The sequence below is a fragment of the Amblyomma mixtum genome, chromosome 1, assembly GCF_055824585.1.
Source record: "Amblyomma mixtum isolate Tamu chromosome 1, ASM5582458v1, whole genome shotgun sequence".
Classification (NCBI taxonomy): domain Eukaryota; kingdom Metazoa; phylum Arthropoda; class Arachnida; order Ixodida; family Ixodidae; genus Amblyomma; species Amblyomma mixtum.
In genome coordinates, this window is record NC_143012.1 from 98,690,130 (window position 1) to 98,713,026 (window position 22,897).

The 22,897-nt window shown below is 49.3% G+C and overlaps 1 long non-coding RNA gene and 1 pseudogene across 1 annotated transcript; one reads left to right on the forward strand and one right to left on the reverse strand.

Moving 5' to 3' along the window:
• Positions 1–429: 429 nt before the first annotated feature.
• LOC149367301 (uncharacterized) lies at positions 430–4,035 on the forward strand (annotated as a pseudogene).
• A 16,314-nt stretch (positions 4,036–20,349) lies between these two features.
• Positions 20,350–22,487, reverse strand: LOC149367302 (uncharacterized). Its single transcript, XR_016284700.1, has 3 exons — positions 22,162–22,487; positions 21,562–21,678; positions 20,350–20,926 (listed from the first exon to the last, which is right to left on the reverse strand). It is a non-coding gene; the product is annotated as an uncharacterized LOC149367302 (long non-coding RNA).
• Positions 22,488–22,897: the final 410 nt, after the last annotated feature.

Below are 22,897 nucleotides of genomic sequence, written 5' to 3' on the forward strand. Positions count from 1 at the left end.
GCGACGTCCAGTCGTCGTAGGATTGAAAGGAGTCGGAGGTGAGATTAGTGCGAAAGGCGTGCCAGTCAGTGTGAATAACCGGATGACATCGAGGGATGTGGGAAAGAGAGGTGGTAATATGGATGAGAAAGTGGTCACTGAGAAGAGTTTCTGCTGTCATTTGCCAGTGAAAGGAAAGTGAACCCCGAGATAAAGTGAGGTCGGGCGTCATGGGGCGCTGTGAGGCAGTGCCGGCTAGGGTGCCTCGATGCGCGCGCCCTCTCCGCCGCTCCGTGCAGGGTGGGGACATCTTTTGAAAGGGTCAGTGCCGCCGCCGCGGAGGAGGGCAGCCATATTTGAGCCCACTGCTCGCTTCCACACGGGCCGGTTGCACGTGCGGGGTCCCGCGTCCGCCCGGTCGCAGATTTCTTCGGCTGCAAAACTGTCAAGATGCCTGGCTGTTGCGTGCCACTGTGCTCAAACCACTCAAGAAATGGCTGGAGGATGTTTTCATTCCCAAGAGACCCTAAAAGAAGGCTCCTCTGGACGGTGAAGATAAAGCGGGACAAATGGCAGCCTGCAAACTCTTCGCGCATATGCAGTGTAAGTACAGTGATTATTTGAACGCTTGAGAATTTTTGTAGTTATGCCTGTCGCTGCAGGTTTGCATTTAATATGTGCGCTAGAAGTTGTGTTAGTGTTCCTGGAAAGGCTGTAACTCCGCACGCTGCGTGACTGCATCTTTTATGAAACATATATAAGGCGAAATGATACAGCAGGTGAGTGGCAGAGAATCATTTTCATATATAACTCGCAGGTGTGGACATGCATTTTGTATTTCTGTGCAAAGGCTAATAACCACAACTGACAGTAATATTAGTTATATACAGTCGCGCCCGGCATATTTATGCAATAACAGATTGCTTGCTTGTAATGGGTTAGCTTAGAGCCGAGTGGTTCTTGATTAATTTTTCAAATGGTCCTAAAAGCAAACGCATCAAGTGACACGAGTCAGAAACTTTGACAGTAGTTTTTTAGAGTTTTTATTTGTTCCAAAGCTGTGTGACGAAGCCCGGAATTAGTTACTTTCGGTAAAACTCCCGTGAATGTGCTTCTAGCTATCCGGCATTTCTAACGTTGGCGCAGTTATTGTGCTGTGCCGGCTATTTCTCGTATGCACAACCATTATTAGTCTGACTTTTAGGATTTGATAAATGCAGCTGCCGAGTGTGCGCGACTGCTTAACATCGCTGAAGCAGTGCCATAGCTTGTGTATCATTGAAAGGGGGGATTTCTTTCTGTTTGTACTACATACTGGACGCCTGAATTATTTTTTATGCAGGCCCATTTCGAAGACAACTGCTAGGAGAATCACCGCGCGGATGGAAGGAAGCTGCTAAAGGCAAACGCTGTTCCAGCCATCTTTTCGTTCAGACGTAAGCTGCACTATATTTTCATTATTGATGGCAAATATGATGTGCATCACTGTTGTGACTCATGAGTTATAATAATAGCGCTTAAAAACTGGACTTCTAAGTGCAAACATTTCTAGCTGAAACTTTTCGCTTTAAGATTATCGTTCGCACAGCTATGAAATAAGTGCCGACAATGAGCCATTCTGACAAACTTCACTCATTTCTACTCTTACATTTCGTGTTGGTTGCGCAGCTATGGTTCACCACCAAAGAAAGGCTGCTAAGGAGAGAGGCACACCCGCTCTACCAACTACATGAAATTCAACAGTGCAGGAACAGGGACTTGGCGTTTTTGCGGATTGCGATAAGCCTGCTGCATCAGGTCATCTTTCACAGCCAAGTAGCTCCGGAAAAGCGCCTGAGGGAACGAACTGAAGTGAAGAGGCTGTCTATCAGCCTAGCGATGGACAAACAGAGCAAAATGAAGGCTGCGATGTACATTCCTCGAGCAGGTGTTGCGCTCAACTGAGAAAACAACTGGAACATGCGAGAAAGAACCACAGACAACTTCAATAAGTGCATAGAAAAGCTAACTTGACTATTAACTCTCTTAGAAGGAAGGTGCGAAAGCTAAAAAGCGCCGTAGAGCACTTTGAAAAAATGATAAAATTTTTAAATAAAGATCAAGTTCGGGCACTCTCCCGAAAAAGCAACGAGGGAAGCATGTGGTCGCCGCAGACTATTAAACAGGGGCTTCAATTGAAGTTTTATTGTGGGAAGTCGGGCTACAGAACTCTCAAACAGCTCGGCTACCCACTTCCGGCAGAAAGAACCCTGGCTCGTCGCCTCCAATGGCTCAAGTTCTCACCAGGAATTCTTACAGACGTTGTTGAACTTCTCCAAGCGAAAGCACAAGCATGGAAGATGTAGAGAAAGACTGTGTCCTCTTTCCCGATGGAGATTGTCCGAGCGTTTCAGCTTGACCGCGCTGAAGACATTGTGTATGGGGGAGTGACATTAATATTGCCACAAAAGCCAGATGAGCCTGCTAATCACGCTCTTGTGTTTATGGAGGTCTCAACCAGCGATGGAAGCAGGTGATTGCTTATCACTTCACTGGAAGCCATGTGGACGGCCGCACGCTCAAGGACATTGTTCTGCAAGTTGTCCAACTCTGCGACGATATTTCCCTCAGATTCGGGTTGTAACGTCCGACATGGGCGCCTCAAATCGAGCGATGTGGCGTGAGCTCGGCTTTTCTAGCCACCGAAATTCGAAGACAACCTGCTCAATACCACACCCTTCACTCAATGAAATGGAATTGTTCTTCAACGCAGACGCTGCTCATGTTTTGAAGAATATTAAAGGTCAATTGATAACCTCTCATGTATTCACATTAAGTGAAGCAACAACCAGCCAGTGCGATCTTCCCTCACGTGAAGTGAAACTGGATCATGTGCATGCTGTGCTGCAGTTGACACGGAAAGGGAGCTGAAGCTCGCACCGAAGATCTCTGAAGCAGATGTCTCATCTGGACATTTTACGAAAATGAAAGTCGGACTTGCCGTGCAATTTTTCAGAGAAGCTCCCAGTGCAATCCGATACCTCATCAAAGAAAAAGTGCTGGACATAGAGGCAGAAACAACGGCTTGGTTTTTAGAGCTCGTATCAAAATGGTACTCATTAATGTCGTCGCGTCATCCATCTGTTGCCCTAAGTCTGCAAGATGTGTCGAAGCATCATAGAGCTCTGGAAACTCTCAACCTGGCTCTAAACACATTTCAAGGGATGAGCATGGGCAGCACGTCTCAGTGGAAGCCATCGCAGGCGGGCCTCCTGATCTCCACAACGGTCGTGCTTAGCCTGCAAGACATTCTTTTGAACTCGGAGGGGTACGGCTTCTTTCTCACCAGCAGGCGCTGCTACAAGATTGCCTTGAGAATCTTTTCTCTGTGGTTCGTCTCAGGAAGCCTGTCCCAGACGCCTATGATATGAAACGCGCTCTGAAACTTGCGTGCATAAGCCAATTTTTGCACACGCCGACTACCACCAGCTACACTGTTGACGATTCCGAGTATCTGTTGACCTTCTGTCAAACGGAAAACGTGAGCTCGCCGAAGCCGAGACAAAGGAAATCGATGACTCGGAGATTCTTTTCATTGAAGCGCTAACATCGACTGAATGCAGCATCCTGTTCCACATGGCCGGATTCCTCGTTAAAGGTGTTCTGAAAGCCATAAATAATTTCGAGCAATGCAAAGCTACTCTGCTTGGTTCTAGTGACGCTGAAAATGCATATCTCACAAGGCTGAAGGAGTACATCGAGAATGGCGACAACCTGCATTACCCCAGTGCTGAAGTGATGAAAGTGCTGAAATCGTGCGAGGAGCATTTTAAAGGCATCACAGAATGGGCGGAAAGCCTTATAACTATGAAATCTCCTTTGCAGGCTGTGATAACATACCTAAGACAAATGGTGCAGTTTAATGTTGAAACACGCCAGGTTCACAACGAAATCGTTCAAAAGTTGTTAAACTCGACCTATGCTCGAACTAGGCTGCGAATACACCTGCGACAACTGGAAGAAAAAAAAGTCAATGGACATGCAAGAAAAACATGTGCTGGCGTCAGCCTGCCGTGAAGGGATTTGTAAATATTGTGCATATATGTAAAATTCACCATAGTTTGCTTGTCTCCTATTTTTTGACAGTAGCGTTAATAATTTCCAACATAAATAAACTGCATTATTACAACTCCTAAGTATGTGAAATTTATTCATTTACGTTTCTCATTTATTCTTCACACTATGTAAGAACAACTTCTCCAGTCGATGAGACACGCGCATTTTGCCAACGTATGCTCTGTTGATAGATGTTTTTTTTTACTTTTCATGAGAGTATTTTTCACACTCAAGTTTGCATTCACTTAATGTTTTCGGTGAAGGTATGAAGGTGCCGAAATTATTCCGTACGCTTTGTTAAAGTGGCCACCTTACATGAAAAAGGCTGCACGAATTATGCAGCTGCATTGGATTGTACAGGTGTAGTGCAAACTCCTGTACCACAGCATTGCTTCTCTTTTTTTACCTGCGCAAATTAAGTGTCCTAAAACAAGCGATGCCAAGGACCTAACGACTACGACTGTCCAAGAGCCTACAGATTGCTTCCATTTAATTCTGTAGGGGTAAAATATTTCATTAATAAGCCTTATCATTCTCAGCATTTAATATTGACAAATACGTTGCGGCGAACGAGATAAACATTGTTTTTGCGAGTCAGCGCACTGAGCCCCAGGCAATTTACAAAAATCCGTAAGTCAGCTTTTCTGCATAACAAAAACACCTTCACGATGGCGACGCGAATTGTTCGAGGGAGGAGAGTCGGGTGCAGCGTGAACGACTTTTATTCCAATATGTTATGGTTTGCACGCCCAGGCGAGCACCTTGGCGCAGCTGCTTTTCAAATTTCCTTCAGGAATGCAGCCCGGGGAGGGTGCATTGAACCTGCAGTAATGGCTTGGGGGAGCGGCCCCTAATCCCTTTATTGTGAAAGCAACACATGGCAGAAACCTGTAGGAAAGGGGTTACAATAGATGTCCCCAGCGCTGCACCCTATTTCTGCCTCCAGAACCTGTTTCGCCGCGCTGGTGAAGGGGTTTTCGCTACGCAGAGAAGCTTACCTCCAGTGTTTTGAAACGAGTGGGCTCAAATATGGCGGACGCTGCAGCAGACGACGCGGTTGTCCCCACCCTGCACGGAGCGGAGGAGAGGCGCGCGCATCGAGGCACCCTAGTGCCGGCTCGAGTAGGGGAACCAGGAGTATAAAGAAGGGTGAGGTGGCGTTCGTGGGCCAGACAGTGGAGGAGGCGGCCTGGTTTGAGGGTTTGGGGGTAGCCCCAGAGTGTGTGAGGGGCATTAAAGTCACCACCAAAGAGGAGACGGGAGGTGGAAGGAAGAGACTGAAGGAACTACTAGAGAGTGAGTTTCTTACTATTACCTATAGTTGGATACAACTTAAGTCTGCAGTGAAGCTCCACCCGCATTCAGCCTCCGCGCACAGAATTCCTCCACGACGAAAAAGTAGTGCACTGCTTAAACGTTTCTTGTTACGTAAATAAGAAGCTTATCACAAGAAAAAATTATGAGCTATAGAATTTTGATACGCGGATTGTTTGATATAGTCAAACATTAAAAGCTGATTTCGTTTCCAGTTGCGATTGGCCAGGGGAGTAATACAGGACGCCGCGGATTGCGGCCCAGTGTTAGCAACTGCTGCTTTTTTTAGTTGTATCTAGTATTCTAGTACACTATAGTCGTATCCTACAGAGGGAAAGCTGGCGCCCCTTCTATGGGAGTTTGCGTGGAGGCCCCTCAAGACCACTTCAGCCACCATGGGCGCTCTAAGCATCATGGGCCGGTGAGCTACCGACTGCAGAACCACAACTTTTCACCAAAAATAATACAAAAATATACATTGTTCATACATCAAAAAAGCAGAAAAGCACGCAAATGCAAAGTTTGCCCTCAATTAGAGATGGCTTGCTCTCCTATTAGGAAATTATTGCACACTACAGACACTAATATTTAGTGCTTAACACGCGCACTTTTAAAAAGACATGTCTACAAAAAATATTGTTGCTTAAACACTAAGATTTTTTTAATGGCGTTTCGGAATAAGCGAAACCTTTTATTGGCGTCATGTGCTGTTGCGTTTTCGTAGCTATGGCTTTTGCGCACTACATTCGCGCCAAAGCCGTCTGCGCGAGGGGGGGGGGGGAGGCGTGTTCCGGCTCTTTTCTGCGGCAGCACGCATGCGCGCACACCCTTCTCCGTATGTGCGTTTTTGGAATGGGACATCACAGTAACGCCACTCTGTGTTCCCGAAAAAATCCGACTGTCCCGCTCACCGGCCCATGATGCTTTGAGCGTCCATGGTAGCAGCTGAAGTGCAGCGCCGCCAGCTTTCCCTCTAGGTAATAGTAAGAAACTGTATGGAAGCCATAGAGTTAATATACTGACCCTAGAGGGAAAGCAGCGCATTGAGCCCATTCAAGCCAGCGGGAAACGCATGAACGCCACCATGATCCAACGGTTTGTGTGTTGCCAGCTGTTTAGACACTTGCTAAATCTGGACAAAGAACGGAGTTGGAACCTGGCAACATAGACCGTGGGAAGGTGGCCATGGAGGAAGGAAAGCGGTATACGCATCGTTCCTCAGAGATTGTGCCAGAGTAGCTCCCTCTATAAGCCTGCTTGCCGTTAGCCCGGGCTCACTGGCGTCGGAACGCTATGCGCGCTGTCTACGTCAATACCCAGAATCGCTTCCGTTTGACACAGCTTGTTCCGTACGAGGTCGCCAGCGGTTCGAGTAGCGTGGCAGCTCCGCTTAAAATTTTATTACCGAGTAGCGTAATCGTTCCCTTATTGTTGCGAAAGCAACACTACGCGAGTCGGCGAGCCATTGCGCGGAGCTGACGAAAGGCCATACTGCGCATGCGCGAGGAGCAGTGACGTCACACTGCGCACAGCTGGCGCGCCGCCGCCGTCGCTGCACGGGTGACTCAAGCGTGGCCCGCATGGAGCGTTTTTCCGGGCGATTCGTCGGCGTCGACGGCACCGGAGCGTTTTTTTGCCGCCGGAGAGGACGTTTTTGCCAAATCGTCGGGTTCTGTCGAAACAGATAAAAACGTCGACGCCGCGCCGACGCCAGGAGAGGGCAGCGACAGAGGGCCAATGAGAGCCGGAACGGGCGTCACGTGACTCTGGGCGGAGCCACGCCGGTCGAGAGAGACGCGCTTGCGAGCTCTCTCTGGCACTGTAGCTTGACCACCAAAACTGCGTCGTGCTTCCCGGAAAGCATAGTTATTATCCGGAAACACGGGCGTTTGACACACCGAGGGTACCGAGTTCTAGTTCACTATAGTACCGAGGCTTGGGCTTCGGATTTCTCGGCCGAAACGGCTGAGCAGCGTGTTGTCTATCGGAGGAGTCGCTTTTAGCTGGCCGCGCCGTCCATCAGGGGCACGCGTAAACGGTAGCGCCATCTAGTGACAAGACGCCAAAGCACATAAACGCTGTGTTGAAGAACTTTTTAATCCGTAATTGCTGATAACTACGATAGGTGCATTGCGAGCCTTTTTTTGTTCCAAGTAGAAAAACTGCTAATAGATGAAAATGTAGCAAGTGAATAAAAGCTAGACAACTGCTTCACCAGGTGTCGTTCTTGCGAGGTAAACACAGTTAGGCCTAAGAGCTTGAAAATCGCGAAATTATCTGAAAAACAAAGGCTAGTTATCGCTTATACCTCTACGCGTGGGCGAGCTGTGCGAAGTAAAAGCGAACCGCTACCATCTGAGCGAGCTATCACGTCGAAATATCCAGCGGTGACATGTATTTATTCCGAAGTGGGCGAGCAGGGCGCAGCCATCTTGTCAACGTCGCCCGTAGCGCGCGCCGCTCGGCTGCTGACCATGCGGGAGTGAATTCGTCGACGCCGGCGCGGGCGTTGGGCGCGCGACGCGATTTCGCGGGTAAAAAACGCTCCATGCGGGCCAGGCTTCAGAGGTGCCGCCGCAGCGCTCGCCAGTTGCGCATGCGCAGTAGCGGCGCATAGCTAGCGTGCCGGGGCCGCCGCCGCTGCCGCGCGCTCTCCATCGCCTCTCTCTCTCTCCTTGTTGCTTTCGCAAACCTCCAGGTTTAACCATAGCTAAACCACTCCCAATTTTATATTTAGCAGTCAAATTTAGGCAATGCTTTGCCCTCTGTCACTGTTTATTCTGAATTTTGTGACCGTCCTCTTTAAAGCGGTTTATGCATCAGGAATATTTTCCTGCAGGGATGCACGGAGTCTGTTTTTCAGCAAAATTTTTATTCTTAGTAACTCGAGAACTGTTATGCGAAGGGATGAGTTCATTTTACTGTCCCTTGTAGACATTTACCATACATTGTATTTTCGACAGGCAGTACACGGCGCTGTTGCGCGGGTACAAGCTATAAATTGTTATTTTCACCGCGAACCAATACAACCTTCTTCAGCGTGCATACTGTGACCTTGTCCGTGAAGACCGTAGGTTCATAAAAAGGGCACTTTTGTCGCGTCTGTTGAGCCGGTTGATTTGACTTCTTTTACTGTAATGGCACCTTACTACTATACGCTGCGCTAGTATCCTCCTAGACAGGTCTCTTCAATTTGTACTGCGGAGCATGACAAAAAATCTCTGCCTCTCCCGTGACCGAGAGTAGAGTAAGCATGAATTGTTTACGGGCATAACACATTGCTTGCAGATGGTATTAGTCAAAATCTTGAAATGGGTCTAGTGTTCGTTGTCGGCAGGGCAGGGGCGAGCAGTCTTCTGCTGTGGCGTATCGCTCGCAAAGCGATCGCTTTCCGCAAGACGCTTCCTACCTTTCGTTTTATCAGGCTCCATTGCTCGGCTTAAGCAGCTGTGACGGTGGCGGCATTGAAATGCATGACGATGCAGAAGCGTACGCGGACACGACGAGACGCAGGCCTGACAAGAATGTACATGCAGCGCGTTCGAATACTCCGCGAGCGTGTATACATCTGCCTGCCAGAGGGGGAAACGGCATGAGCTGAAGGCCCAGCGGCCGGTCTTTTACATGCGTGAGTGTTAGGGTGCCTCGATGCCAGCGCCGCCGTCCAGGGTGGTGACACGCTTTGGCATGCGCCGCGCCGCCGTTTTCTCCGCGCTCGCCATCTTGGGGCAAGTCGCTCTTCGTGCCGCTGCTGGGGAGGGTTCGAAGCTGTGTTTTGCGCTGGATTCTGAGCTGATGAACTGCTTTAATTTACGAAAAATAGCATGCCAGGGTGTTGTGTTCCATTGTGTGCCGGCTCGGCGAAGAAAGGAGCTCGACGTTTTCTTTTTCCACGGGATGAGGGACGGAGAAAAATATGGGAAGCGAAAGTGAAGCGTGAGAACTGGAAGGCGAATGACAACGCGAAGATCTGCGAGGCAAGCCACAATGTCTGTGCTGTTTTTATGCATCATTAAAACTTCTTTTTTTGGCTAGTTTGTTCATATAGATAATGTAAAAATTTTAGCGCGAACAGACACAGACCACGAGGAAGATGAGAGACACACACACACACAAGCGCTTGTGTTTGTGTACCGTCTTTCTCTTGGTCGTTGTCTGCGCTAAAGATTTTAGAACTTTTTCTAAATGTCGCTAGCAGTTATGTGCTTTCAGTAGGAATAACATTATACCACACCGCTCCGCCCATCCGCTTGTAAGCACTGACTTTGTGCGGTTTGAATATATGTTTTTGCCTTGTTCGCCAAACTCGCACTGTGCGCAACAAGAATTTTTGTGTGCCTTCAAAGCTGCAGCTCGAAGCCTAGTTAGAAACGTGAGTACAGCACGTGTTGCATCGTATTGCCTGGCATTGGAAGTAGCGCGCTTTGTTTTTGAGGCGGAACATTTTGAATTACCAGTTATGTGAAGGCTTACAAGCTAAATATATGAATCATTGCGTCTTTTCACTTTCAGTGAGCTACACTCATTCCGTATCATTCACGGAGTGTCTCACGATGATCTTTACTCTCTCGCGATCGCACATTTTTTTTGTTCAGAGCCGCGGTGAAAACACGTGGAGCAGGTGGAGCCCGGTATTTGTCGAAGGAATGCGCCATTGTACTCTTTCAACAGCTGCCCTTTACACTCGATCTTGCGAGGCTTCCGGTTCACGCAGATTAAGGAGCATTCCCCTCTCTCCTTTTCAAAAAAGAATATAATAGAGGCTGACGGGTGAACCTCCCACGTGCTACCTACCCACTTTTCTGGCCAGAGTAGGAAGTGAAAATGCAGTCTATGAACGGGGAGTTTTGGTTGCAAAAACCTGCCTACGAGTCAGCCGTCCTGGAATTTTGCAAGTGGTCTTTTCGCAAGTGCTAAATTCTGCGCAGCACAAATAATAAGCCCCTTCACCTTCCTTTTCTCAAATTATTCGCGGGAATAATTTTTCTAGGTATTTGCGATTCGCAACGAACGCAAACGTTAGGCCCTCGCGAAAATTAAGTCGGTTACAGTATATGGCTGGCAATCCGACAAGTCGCGAAGAAACTTCTATTGTGAACTGGCCGTCGCTTTAAGAAAGCGGTCGCGAGGAAGCAAGGTGCCTGCGCAGTACAGAAGTTCATCCCGAATACAGCTCTTTCTTCTCCATGTAATGACACATCGCGAGGCGAAGTGCACCGTTGTCAAACGCGCAAATACCGGTCCGAGGTTAAGCCAAATTTAAGTGAAGTTAAATTTGCCCGTCCGACACCCGAATTAGTGCTGTCGCTTGGTTGGCGTCCACAGAAATACTTCGTGATCCTGTGCTTATAATATCGCACCGCTTCCTTAACGCTTTTTTATTATCTCATTTGTTTGCGTGCACACGACCAGAGGCGCGAAATGACAGTTTCATCGTCTCTCTCATTTTAGCGCCACTTCGAGGAAGATCAGTTTGAGAGAAACAGAATGGATGCACGGCGGCTCCTCAAGTCAACGGCTGTCCCGACGTTGTTTGATTTTAAACGTGTTTGCCCACATTCGGCTTGCTAGCCTAGTATCCGCATCAGATAATCTGAGGAGCACTAGAGCCTCGGATATGTTTGGGTACTGATGAATTAATTTCTTTCTTGCGCAAACAGCGCAGCCGAAGCGAAGAAAGCCGCCTGCACCGCGGCTTTTTCCTGGTAGTTATACACCTGACGCCACAAAAGGCTCTTCGCCAACCCCTGAGACGCCACCTGACCAGGAAGAGACTCGAGCCGACTGCGATGCAAAATATTTTTGATATGCGCGGCTGACTAAAACGTCAACTAGTTGTTCATCTGCATCAACAGACGCAGTTAAAGCCTTTTGCATGTCATGCACCTTATAAACTCCGTCATGCTCTGGCAGTACAAAACGCATTGCTCTGTAAAGCAGTCACTGCAGTTAAAATAACCGCTTTGAGCATCTGAGACGGCCAAAAAGTAAGTGCTGTCCTAGCTGCACAGTGGTCATTTGCTCTAAAAGCTGCGCTTGTAAGCACAGGCTAGCTCTTTTCTCATTTATATCACTAAGCAAAAAGTGCTCAGAACTGTGAGCATATATGAGAAACCTTATACAGCTCAGCCTGCTAGCGAAAGCACGTTCTAAAGAAGGATACCGGCCGACGCTCCGTAGGCCCGCATTTCAGCGCTTGCCCCAAGATGGCGCCCACGAAGGTCGTGTCTCCACCCTGTACGGCGCAGCGCTGGGCATCGAGGCACCCTAGTGAGTGTAGGACCGTAGCGCCATCTTTGGGGAGGGCGCGAAAGCAGTTTTCCGCCGAAAGCCCTTCTCGCACTGGAGCTCCCCTCTTTCTCTAAGCGGCCTTCTCTCAAAGCCCCTAACAGATCACGTATGACAACGAAGTGTATCGTGACATGTATGTGCTTTTTGCACGCGTTATTAGAAATCGGAAATTATAATTCCGTGCATTATCTAATGCACAGCTCGAGTGATATCTTGATGAACATTGAGAAGACACTGGCAGCAGTTATTTTTTGTGACTCGTTTGGAGAGCAACCGGCGCTTGTATGCCGGTCCCGTAGGAGGGCTTAGAGAGTCTCGTTGAATCCCGTTAAATCTCATACGGTGCCCGGATGTTCTCGTTTGGGACTGTTGCGTAGTTTCTGCCGGTCTTGCGAGGAGCGAGGCCCTACCCGAAGCGGAGCGGACCCCTGGACCCCGCCCCCAGCAACAGGCGCCGCCCCCCCCCCCCCCCCCCCCCCCCCTGTAGGATCGCCGTCCCGGCGCCGCGCTGCCCGCCGGCTGCCCGGGAGCCCCTTCCTGGACTGGTCCTGCTGTTCCAGGCCCCCCTGCTGCCACCATGACAGCTTCCGGTCCTGCTGGTCCGGAGTTCCGGGCGCCTCCACCCAAGGCGCACTGCTTCACGTTCACGATGAACGCGGACGCAACGGCCGACGACAATTGTCGACGGCATTGGAAGCATCGTCGGCCCAAAAGGGCTCGAAAGCCTCCAACATCAAGGAGGATCCAAGTTTTGTATCGGCGTGACCTCAGCTGCGGCGGCACAAAAGCTCCTAGCGGAGGGATCGTTCCCAGTGAACGGGACCTCTGTCCCAGTCTCTTGCGTGGGCCCCTCCGTGGTCCACGTAACGGCATTCCGGGTGCCGCTGTTCGTCGAGGACGCGGCGATGGCCTCGGCACTGAGCCCCTACGCAAGGTGCTCGAGATCTCTCATCCGACGTTGAAGGGGCGACGCCACGTGAGCGACGGCCAGCGACTCGTCAGGATGGAGATGAAGCAGGCGGTTCCTAACTTCATGTCCGTGAAGGGTCACCGCGTCATGTTCGACTACAGGGGCGTCCGAAACGTCTGCTCACGCTGTGGCCAGGACGGACATGTCGGCGCGGCCTGCCGCACGCCGCGGTGCGCCCGCTGCGACGAGTTCGGGCACGAAACGGCCGGATGCGAGGCGGCGTGCCGACGCTGCTCCGGAGCCCACGCCACGGCTGACTGCCTGCGGCCGCGCTCCTACGCGGCGGCGGCCGCTTCCGGCGGCCCTCAGAAGAAGCCGGCATCGCCAGAGGCGCAACCGCCGCAGGACACGGTTCCTGCCCCAGCGACGGCGCCCCCTGTGGAGACCGCGCCACGCCAGGACGACGACACGCCCGCCACTCACGTGTCGGAAACCCCGGCCGTCCCAGAGCCTACAGCCTCATCGCAGGAGTAGCCGGAGAACACCGCGGACACGGCGTCGACGGACTCGCTCACGTTCCCGTACATCGGCGACCTCCCGCCGATCTCCCTGACGAGCTCGTCAGACTCGTCCTCCTCTGGCGAGGACGACTCTTCCACCACAGCGGACGAGAGCGACGGAGCGCCCTCACGTGGCGCGACGCTCCGCCTCACCGGGGACATCCCCTGCGAACAGCCCGGAGCGACCGACCTGCCGAGCGCCGCCGGCCCGCCTCGAGGTCCACGGCGCCGACCACCCCCAGAGGCCGCGGAGGGGAAGCCCAGGACTCCGCCGACCGCAACCCGTGCACGACACCTTTTGACCATGCCTCGCAGGCTGCGGTGAGAGATGCCACCGATTCACTACCCTCCCCAGAACCCATGGACTTGAGTAGGGTCTCGGGGAAGCACGCATTGTCGCAGTCCGCGGACTCGGACGGCTCAGCCGATCCGTCCGTCCCCAAAAAGCTGGCGCGCGCGAGCGACTCCGCCAATGGCGGGGCCCCCTAAACTTGTCGGCGGAATGTCGGCGCCCTGCTTCTTCATCATGGCGACGGTGCATCTCCTCTCCCTGAACGTCCAGGGATTTCGGTCGCTGGATAAGCAGAGGGAGGTGATGCACTTCGCTCGCGCGCAGGGCGTCGACATTCTCTTCCTTCAGGAGTGTAACCTCCGCACCGCGCTTGATGTTACCAGCTTTAAGAATCGCTTCCTCGTGCCAGCATTCTTTTCGCTTACCGACGCAATGTCATGCGGTGTCGGTGTCGTATTTATCAATAGTTCTCTCCGTTCAGGCGCACATTGCACGTACGGCGTCGACGGTCGCACTTTGGCCGTCGATTTTAACGGCAGCCGGGTGAGGGCATTGATTGTGTACGCGCCGGCGCAACGAGGCGATTCTTCGCCGTTTTTCGAGTCGCTCGATTGCTTTATGCTAGACTCCTACCCCACTTTCATAGTGGGAGACTTTAATTGTGTGCTGGACCCCTCACGTGATGTACGCGGCCCAGGTCAGGGTCGGCCTTACGCAGGCGCGCGCTCCCTGCGTGACCTATGCGCGCAGTTCCGACTTACCGACGCGTTGGTCTCGTCGCATGGCGATAACTTCGGGGCCACATGGGAGAGAGGGAGGTCGGCCAGTCGGCTCGACAAGTTTTTGCTCCCGCCCGTCCTCGCGCGTCATGTAGCTTCGTGCGAGGTACTCGCGTTTCCCGCGGGCACTCCGCGCATCTCCGACCATCGACCGCTGTCAGTAGTGCTGGATTTCGGCGGGTGCGCCCCACAAGTAGACTTGTGGCGAATGGACGCCAGCCGACTGACAGATTGGTCGAGTCTCACATCGTTGCAGCATGCGCTGGGTGCTCCGGGAGCGCGCGCTAATCCATCAGGGCCGTGGGACGAGAGAAAGGGCGAGTGGCGCGCACTTCTTATCGCGGAAGGCCGCCGGCGAAGAGCACGCATCAACCGCGAACTCAACGAGACGCTGGCTCGCGTCCGCATATAGTCAAGAGAGGCGCGCCGCTTACATTCGCTATGCGGGACTATTACAATTCATTGAAGGCTCGCTACGAGACGCTGCTGCGGCAATCGTCGCGCGCTGCCAGCCGAACCCTCGTTCAAGGTAGGCCCGTAGCCGATCCCTCGGTCTTGCGGCAGGTTCGCGCAGGTGCCCTCGACGAGGATGCACCCGCATTCATTGCGGAGATCGCGCTGCCCAACGGGGCCACGAGCAGCAGCGCCACGGAGATACGCGAAGTCCTCACACGCCACGTGTCCCAGCTTTTCGCATCCAGTGTCGAGCGGGCAGGCGACCCCGCGTTCCGCGACGCACTCCGCGATTTTTGCCAGGGTCTCCCCGCAGTCCAGGGGCCCGATTCTCGATATTCGCCAATCCGCCATGAGCGGGGCGTACCCGTGACGTGTGAATCGGGGCGGTCCGAAAATGCGTAACAGCAGAATGTAATGACGACATTGAAGAATAAAGAAAAAAGTATCACAAAAAAATAAACGGTGTCGTCTGCTACTTGGCGCCAAGTACAAAAAACACCGCCGAGTTGCGGCGCGAAGGGGAGTTAGCAAAGTAGCGCCGTAGAGATGGACGGTGAATTGCGTTGCGGCGGCGGTCTCGGCGTACTCGCCGCACAGTGATGGTGCTGAATGCGACGCTAAAGACCCTGTGGCCGGTCGTCACGGAAATAAGAGTTTAGCGGTAATTGTGCTGCATGAAGCGAACGCTTATTGCCCGAAGCCATCGCGTAGCGTGTCGCGTCTCCGTACTTGTGAGATGCGATCAGCGTCACGGGGAGAGGAATTGGCGGAGAAACGGCTGGCTCTCGATCGTAATCTCAACGCGTCAGTGGCGTTGGAAAGCTTTACCTCACCGTGTCACTTCTTCAGGTGCATAGACCTTAACACTACCCTTGGTTACGTTTGCAAGCGGCCGCGCACGAAACGCGACTGCGAATCGCGTCAAGTGCAACGCTATGAGCGCGTACGTCTTATTATCAAAAGCGTCAAATGCGAAAGCAAAATAGGGAGATATTGTTTCCCGCCAGTACTTAAAGAAAAACAGACAAAGCTAAAAGTCCACTGTCAACAGAAGCATGTATTTCACAGTGTTGGCGTTTCACTTAATCTCAATAGGATATGGCACTCATCTTTTGCTTTGTGAACATTAACTAAGCCTGCCTGCAAGCAGACTTCACGGACTTTATATAAAAACACCTCACGAATGCATGGCATAGAGTGGCAGGTACATAATTTCATTCAAATAAAAAAAGGCTTTCAATAATGCTATTTGATTTCAATGTTTGAAAAGGCCCTCAATCTCGTTAATTCTGTCTAACAATGAGCACACAGCACTTACCAAGGGCATATAGGCAGGTACACCACTCGTGTGATGCAAGTACGCACCAAAATGTGAGAGGTGAAACAAAATTTGTCATGCCCATCCCTACAATTCCTTTGCTGTAGGACAACAGTAATGCATCCACAGCAGCACCAGGCAGCTCCTTTCAATGCAGCAAGATTCCTTGTAAGAGGGCAATGTGTGATGTCAAGAAAGGTGAAGTCGGCTGGAAAAAGATATCTTCACATATGCTACTCAACATTGGGGAACGGGACGAATATAGAGGGGGATAATGAAGGTGGAGTGTGATGCCACATCACAAACAGGTAATGCAGTGTGCAAGACACTTGCTTTATTTGCTTCATGCAAGTTATCGGTTTGGTTTATTGGGGTTTAACGTCCCAAAGCGACTCAGGCTATGAGAGACGCCGTTGTGAAGGGCTCCGGAAATTTCGACCACCTGGGGTTCTTTAACGTGCATGCAAGTTATTATCATATCATGCACATACACGCATATTATCTAGTGCGCATGTCATATTAAGCCTGAACATGGCTCTGGGTCAGGTCAAGGAGCTGAAGGATAATAAAAACAACGGTGAGTTAAGAAGGAAGAACAGCAACACAACAAGAAAAGCACAAGCATGCACAGCAGCAAGATAACACACAAAGGGGGCAATAAATGCAAGGCTAACATGACCCACAGTATTTGAGGGAGGCAGCATCACAGACAAGCAGTGGTATTCTAGCAAAAGGTCTCTTAATGCAGCATGATAACATTGGATGATGTGGATTGGTTTTGGCAAGCCCTGTGCACGCCACGAGCAATCTACAAGAGGCCTCAGTCATGTTTCTAGCCTGATGTGCAAGTGCATGACTTTCCCTCTGTGCACACTCCTGACCACATACATATCAGGGCCATTGTTGGTTTTCTTTGAGGGGTGGATCACAATGCCGTTAGGCAACATTTACACCATACACTGATGCAATAAAGACCCTGTGATGCCACTATTGCGCACTGCAGGAGAGTAATGCTCAATGAAATGCGTTCACTCTCAAAGTACCTTCCTTTACTGTGAACTAAAATAGACAACCCTCTATGTACACTCAAAATATGATATCTACAGTTCAGTGAAGGGCACCATACCAGATGTAGGTGCTGAAATGTCGGCAAATGTCTGAAAGGACACTGAGGACTAATCGAAGTTGCTCTGCAACAGTAGATTACCACATTCCAATAACAAAGGGCCTACCTGTACTGAGAACAAAGCTTGTGTACAGCTCAGAGATTATTTGTTCAAAGAAGCAGTTCAAAATTACCATGGTGAAGTGCGTTGGCAGGAAGGCTATTACAGCCCTTGGTTGGTAATAACTTTATTAGTCCCACTTCAGTGGATCAGGTGAGGGTTAGTGAAGGGGTGTTGAAGAGGTCGGCGACGGCCCTCAGGCCACTTTAGGTGACCAGGCACTGTTTGGCTGCAGCAACCTTCAAGGCCCAGGCCATGATGTAAAGCTGAAGCTCTGCCTGTGAGCTGCGCAGAGAAGCCTCCCATCGCTCCTGTGATTCCACCCCTTGGAAAGGAGGTTTCGGTTTGTTTGGGCAAGCCTGATATGAGCGTTTAAAATCCGCTCTGGTGCTCGAGCATAAGTGACAGGTTGGAGATTTCTCCCCTCTATGTATGTATTACACTCCACTGCATGAAAAAAAAAAAAACAGAACACTTAAAATGCCTAGTGGTGTGTGCACATGGAGGGTAAATTGTTTTTTTGAGCATGATTAAGGCAGCTTGAAAAATGGTAAGCAAGTCTGATTCAGAGTTTCCACGAGGAGAGTGTTAAATAAATGAACAGAAGCTATTCACCACCAATATAATGATAGAACAGGTTGCAAAATGTTGATGAAATTGGAGTCATTGCAAGTGCCTGTGCATAAAATTTAAGCTCCCTGAAAAATTACCGTCTTGTACCGCTTTGCTGGCTAATTTCTCTGAAAGTTCTAGCAGAAGTATGAAACCAAACCAAGTCAGGTGGAAACAGGCTGCTATTCTTTTTTCACACTATAAGAATAATTTTTTTTTCCGACTACCACCAGGTAATATTATTAGTGCTGTATGGTATGTGATGGCATCGCAATTAGTGCTAAGAAGTTATTGGGTGCCATGTGCAGCCAGAAAAGAAAGGTACGGAAAGCCTGCACACACCACTGTCAAGGAGAGAGGCTGCCATTCAGCAGAAAACCCAGTCCAGTGTTATCCAGCCGGCATTGCGTCAAAAGACAAGCTTCACGCGTGGATGTCCACAGTGAAAGTCACTGAAAAGAGGATTTGTAATCTGAATCAAACGTCAGCACACGTCTGAAACTACTTCACTTTATAAAATAATAGATTTTACGTACAGAAAATTAATAAATTTCTTTCTGCCTTGAAACCCATGACCCCTGGATCGCCAGCCAGGCACGCTACCAACTAGACCGTGTAGGCACATTGACTTTGCTGAGGTACAAAGGGGGGGGGGGGGGGGGGGGGGGGGGGAGTGATGTGTGGGTGCTGTTGGCTTAATTTGAAGCCTAGCAATGTAATTACTGCAGTGAACTAGAGATGTGCCAATTAGTGAGAAACTAATTACAATAACATTACATAGGTGAACTGCAGTGTGGAAGAGTTCAAAGACAAGAATTGGGAACCTGTGCTGAGGCAACTCTGATAAATGTGTGAACATGAATGAAGAACAGTGACTGTGTGTGTGAAGAGAAACCGCTGCAGGGAGCCATGAACACTGTTGTGTGATACCCATGAATGCTGAGCTTAAGTGTGCCCCTACATTTTTGGGGAGCGAGACAAGTTGCATTGCCTCTTAGGTGTTGCAATTTGCTCAAAAAAAGTGAGGTGTCTTTTACATGCAGAATGAAAAGTTTGTGGAAGCCATTATTGGCAAAATAATTTATTTCCATCACTGAACTTCAGGCATCCTAGAATTCATTATGCAGCCTAACTGCGAATCATTACCTAGTGCAACAATACACATTGACGAATATGTCTCGTCTACAAAGATAAGAATTTTTTTGGGACAGACTCATCTTTCATAACCGTTTGACAGTGGTGTACATGCACATTAGTGTTGCCTAGTTTGCAAACTTAAGTAGCCAGCTGAAGTAGCCACCTTTGCTAAACAGAAAAATGGCAGCACGGACACTGATACGGTCCAGTCACACTAAGGGTGCAGAGGGTAAACAGGTTGTCTAGGATTTGTCTTAAAATGACCAAACAGCAACCCCAACTTATATGAATGAAAAGTGCAAGGGGATGAGTCAATGAAAATGGGATCTAACACAGTTTCACTGGGAGGACAGGTGGGCAGTGACCTTCCATTCAAGGTTGCATTCAAGGTTGATAGCCCAGCACAGAAAAAGATCTTGGACCTCAAATCCTGGAAAGAGAAAAAGATCCCGAACCTGGGAAGACCGGCTGTGTAACCCAGAAAAATCAATAGCGTTTACTACTACTACTACTATTATGATCCATTTCCAGCTAACTTATTGAACCGAATCATGCCCTTCCAGCTACAAAATGCCATTTGGAGTTCCAGAAGAGGGCAAATATGGGCTGGTTGATACATGTTTTACGAATTGGAAAAACAGCGCAGTGAAAGACAACACAAAAGAAGCACAAAATGCCAGCGCTTAGAGCTTTATTATTGAAACACAAATTATGTCCAGCTGCATAATTTATACTTCCAGTTACCTTCAACTGAATTAATGTACAATTTGTAGGTTTTCGTCAGGAGTACAAATTTCAGCTAGAAGATGGGAATGGGTACACGTGTCAGAACGCTGGCCAGGCCTTGCATTTTCATCTGGGAAATTGACCGTGAAACAATTACATGACTTTTCCTTCAGGAAAAATAGTTCACTGCTGTATAACTACGTGCAGCATGTGAAAGAAGCAGTCAAAAGCAAGCAGACAGAGGCAACCAAATGCCATGAGGCAAAGCATGTTGTGATCTCATCACACAAACAGTGCCACACAAGACGTATTGCACCCTGAAGAACAGATGTTGTAAATGACTAGAGACACAGCGACCATGCTGTATTTTGAGCATGTTGTGGACTGCTGGCTCTCAACAAACACCAAAGCAAACAATGCATTGGTGAAAGCATGTCCAGTCAACACCCAGGTGCTGGAAGGAAAACATTTTGGTGCTTTCCTGTCCTTCACTGAACTTAAGCACCAAATAAAATGTGCGTTGTGTACAAGCAGAACACGTAGGGAGGCACCACACGAAGGGATGGCACTTCTTCACAATCACCAAAGCATGTGTTGAAGCATGCACTCAGCAAGTTGGCAGACGGTAGGCTGAAAACACTTGGGGCACTTCCTGACGCACACAAAACTGCAGCACCAGACAAAAATGATTTCTACTGTCATGGATATCACCAATATGGTCCTATTCAAAGAACAGCACCAAAATGATGAAGACTTCATCAGCTTCCTGGCAGTATGCTATCAAACTTGAAGCAGAGCAAATGTATGCTGATTACTTGTGGCATAGCTACACATGACAATCACGGCAGTGAGTGCAATTCTCGAAAGCAGCTGCTGATCATGCACTTCCTGTCTGTCAGGTAGAATCCAAATGGTGCTGTGTCCTCCTCCCTGCTGTAGATGTTGGTGCTCCTTCTGTTATCACCACCTGCCAGTGGTGTCATGGTCCTGCAGCTGAGTGTGGATGAATATGTTGTGTTGCACAGTGCAAGCTCCGCTGACCTTGGCAGAGAACTCTTGACCATGGCGTACCATGACCATGACACCTTTGCAGACACCTCATGTAATCGTTCAGGAACCCGGTATCACCACCCAGCTAGGCAGCCAGTCCAGCCGAGGGGTGAGCGAAGATGAATCTGGCATCATGGCTCCCGAGCACACGAGACCCCACGGTGAGAGTAGTCCACCACATCTGCATAAGATGCAAACCATCACCTGCACATTAATCAACGCTGTGCACTGAAATCTTCCAACGAGCTAGACATTGCGTTTCCAAATATGAGAAATTGTTGAAGCCTCAAGTTCAACTATTGTCTAGTTTTACGCACAAATGTAAAATACGCTGACTGCAAAATCAATCATTAGTATCAAAACGAAGTGTTGCCATATAGCTAGAGGTACTTGATGACACATTTCCCAAACTGATGGATACAAATAATTAATACACACTTTTTATACTCAAGAAAACCACCACAGAATGCACTGCAAGGAAGGGCACAAGTTCAACTGTTTATGACTACCATGAGTTTTTTAGTATATGCATGCTTTTTCATTTTGCACCAATTGAAATGAGGCTACCTTGACATTGCGGTCACTAAGAGAAATCCAAAGCCAGAGAACAACACTGCGTGTCACCCACACCTATCTCCACTGTCACCTGAAAAGTACAGACATGATTAATTTACATGTGGTTCTATTTACACTGTTCTTCCTTGCTCAGTAAACTATATATAAATGCAGACAGATATCATTAGCCGCATGCAATCTTACTGCAGGCAAACATGCTATCCCTTCATGCCTGCCACAACACACTAAGCACGTGCTCACCAGTTTAACGATTTCCATGCGGGCAGCACATGGAGAGAGACTGCACATAAATGGGTCATGGATGGATCCCGCACAAATTCTTGTGAGCTGGAACCTTCACCGGCAGGAACACCACACCTGTAAATAAAATGTACAAGACTCATATATATTTGTTTTCCGTGTGCCCTTAGAGAAATAATTTTTTCCACCCTCCTACGGTAATTTCCACGTGACTGCTGCGTAACTGATGATGTAACACTGTTATGAAAATTTCAGCTTGAATAGCGAAATCACTTTAGTGTGCTTCATTAATAATGCTTAAGACAGGTTATAGTATTCTTTTACAATGTCACGCATTTTTTTTTTTTTTTCACACTTAAGGAAACGACGCCTTTCAGCTGATTTCACCGATGCTGCCTTTCACATTCATCAACACCAAACACAAAGAAATCGATCAACGTACTAGCATGCTAGGCTTTGTTTTCTCAACTTGGCGCTGTGTGCAAAAACTGAAACACAGTATGAAAAAAGCAACGCGAAGTGCCGAATACAAATTTCGGATTCTTGTTTTAAAGTCATCTCCAGCATGCATGCGAAAGGAGTCAGAATGATGCTACACACACACGGATGTCTCGTCAAGAAGCCCGACACATTCCTGGAGTTTGTTGCTCGGCCGCGCGAACACCTCTCGTGTCATCCGCTCATCACGCGAGGCAAAGCCCATCCGTTCAGCGACGTTTCACAGCTGGCGATCGTCCCTCAGAGCTCGACAGTTCGGCACTGCTTCTCGCCGCAATGCATCCTTGCATAGCCACCACATATATGCCTCGTCAGATGATTGCACAGACGAGCTGTCTAGTCAGAGACAACTCGAAAGCATCGCGGTGACCTCGAAAGTCGCTCACCTTTCCCACTTCTAGGGTTTAACAAACGACGAATGAATGCAAGGAGCAGCAAACCGCAGCGCCGGCACCGCCATTCGAGCAATTTTCGCGCTTCACTAACCGCACGGACGGATGATTTCTCACCGCGAGCGAAGGGTTTGCAACGGGAGAGCAGTTAGCGCCCCCATGCGGCTGTACTCTTAAGCCTTCACTATTAACGCTCTCGAGGGTTGCTTATTTCAGATGAGCTCTTACAACGCGATATCATTACATTGTGCAATCAAAACAAGACTTTTGTAAGCTTAGTTTTGTCTTGAAATAAATACCCGTTAAAATGCGGCTACCTAACGCCGTATAAATCAGCATTTCACTAACTCATTTGCATGATTCGGGTACCTTTCGCCGGGCGAAATGATGGCGGCGAATTTCAGCCATTTTTTGCAATGGCGGCACAACGTAAACGTGATGAAACG